The sequence below is a fragment of the Trichechus manatus genome, unplaced genomic scaffold (genome assembly GCF_000243295.1).
Source record: "Trichechus manatus latirostris isolate Lorelei unplaced genomic scaffold, TriManLat1.0 scaffold00227, whole genome shotgun sequence".
NCBI lineage: Eukaryota > Metazoa > Chordata > Mammalia > Sirenia > Trichechidae > Trichechus > Trichechus manatus.
The window spans coordinates 40,730-43,464 of NW_004444163.1; positions in this window are offsets into that span (position 1 = coordinate 40,730).

A 2,735-nucleotide genomic window follows, 5' to 3' on the forward strand; every position below is an offset into this window, starting at 1 on the left:
ATGCCTTTGCATAGTCAATAAAACACAAGTAAACACCTTTCTGATATTCTCTGCTTTCAGGCAAGATCCATCTGACATCAATAATGATGTCCTTTTTTCCACATTCTCTTCTGAATCCGGCTTGAATTTCTGGTAGTTCCCTGTTGATGTATTGCTGTAACTATTTTACTTGTGTGTGATGCTGATATTGTTCAATAATTTCTGCATTCTATTGGATAAGTTTTCTTTGGAATGGGCACAATTATGGATCTCTTCTGGTTGGTTAGCTAGGTAGCTGTCTTCCAGATTTCTTGGCAATAGACTAGTGAGCACCTCCAGGGCTAAATCTATTTGTTGGAACATCTCGATTGGTACTCCATCAATTCTTGAAGCTTTGTTTTCCTCCGAAGTTTTCAATGCAACTTGGACTTCTTCCTTCAGTACCATCATTTCTTGATCATATGCTACCTCCTGAAATGGTTGAACATTGATCAATTCTTTTTGGTACAGTGACTCTTTGTATTCCTTCCATCAGCTTTTGATGCTTCCAGCGTCATTCAATATTTTGCCCTTAGAATCCTTCAAAATTGCAACTCGAGGCTTGAATTTTTTTCTTCAGTTCTTTCAACTTTAGAAATGTGGAGCATGTTCTTAACTTTATGTTTTCTATCTTCAGGTCTTTGTGCGTCTCATTATGATACTTTTTTTGTCTTCTCGGGCTGCCCTTTGAAATCCTCTGTTCAGGTCTTTCTGTCATTAATTCTTCCCTTCACTTTAGTTATTCTACTTTCAGGAGTAAGTTTCAGAATCTCTTCTGACATCCATTTTGGTCTTCTCTTTCTTTCCTGTCTTTTTAATGACCTTTTACTTTCCTTGATATCCTTGATATCATTCCACAACTAGTCTGATCTTCAGTCATTAGTGTTCAATGCATCAAATTTATTCTTGAGATTGTCTCTAAATTCAGGTGGGATGTACTCAAGATAGTATTTTGGCTCTTGTGGATTTATTTTAATCTTCTTCTTCAGCTTAAATTTGAACTTGTATATGAGCAATTGAAGGTCTTTTCCATACTTGGTCCCTGATTAAGCTTATTTTAACCTGCAGCAGTCAAGTGGGAGGTGCAGATCTGAGGCATTCTACTCCACCTTGCCCACTAAGGGCCTCAACCACCCACACTGTGGACCTCAGGGCCAGCGGTACCACCCACTCCAACTGGCTGCACATGACGGGGTCCTGAGAACAAGTGGTACCCACCAATTCCTCCAGCCAATGACACTGGGTGCCCAAGAATCAGTTGCAGTACCCCCCCCCAACTATGTACTGTAATGGACAGGGGCACACCCTCCATCTGAGAATTTGGGGCAGCCAAAACCACCCCGCTTTGTCTCCTACACTGCCCCCCCCAATGCAAAAAGAGACCTGTGCATGCTCCAAACACCCCCAAGCAGCCTTACCCACCCAGGACTGTAAGTGAGAGTCTCCACACCACACCCTCAGTGACTGATGACCCAAGCACACACACAGCACCCAAACCAATAACCAGGGAGAACACCCCCTCCACCCATGGCCTGGTGACCAGCAGGAAAGAGACATCACTTAACCAAAAGTTCTGCCTATATCCTCAGCAGCACTGCAAGAACAGATTAACAGACTCCCATGTTCACACACCTGGAAGCTGCTACACTCACCTGGAGACAGGAGGTGAGAACTTCAGCGTGGCTGGATTAATGACCAGGGTAACACACACGTCCAGCCTACTTGGATATGTCAAAATAAAACAAAATAGAAATTCAGGATACAGTAAGCAAACATGCAGTAAATAAATAAATATAATAACTTCTTGATGACTCAGAGACAACAGTCAATATCAAATCACATAAAGAAGTAGGACAAAATGACTCCAGGAAGGGACTAAAGCAAAGAACAAGAAAACCTTCCAGAGAAAGATAAGGTAGTGGAACTACTTGATAAGGAATTTAAAAGACTGATATACAGAGGTCTCCAAGAGACCAAGAAAAATATCAGGGAAAATACAGACCAAATCAAGGAACAGACAGACAAAGCAATAGAAGAATTCAAGAAAACAATGCAAGAACAAGATGACAGAATAACTAGGCTACTAGGAGCCATTCGGAAACAACAACTAGAAGTCCAAAAATTAACAATAAAATTTCAGAATTAAACAACCCCATAGAAGTTCATAGGAGCAGAATTGAGATAATGGAAGTTAGAATTAGTGAGATTAAAGAAAAAATCCTTGATACCAATTTTTTTTTTTAAGAAAAATCATACAAAAGAATGAAGAGAACCTAAGAATTATGTGGGATACTATCAAAGGGAAAAACTTATAAGTGATCAGAGTTCCAGAACAGGGGGAACAATGGAAAACACAGACAGAATTGTTGAAGATTTGCTGGCAGAAAATTTCCCTAATATGAAAGAGGAGAAGGTATCTATCCAAGAAGCTCAACGAACCCTATACAGGATGCACCCCAAAAGAAAGCTACCAAGACACATCATAATCAAACTTGCCAAAACTGAAGACAAAAAAAGAATCCTGAGAGTGGCTACATATAAATGAAAAGTCACCTACAAAGGAAAACCAATAAGACTAAGCTCTGATTACTCAGCAGAAGCCATGCAGAAAAGAAGGCAATGGGATGGCATATATAAATCATTGAAGGAAAAAAAAACTGCAAGCCAAGAATCATATATCCTGTAAAATTATCTCTCAAGTATGATGGTGAAATTAG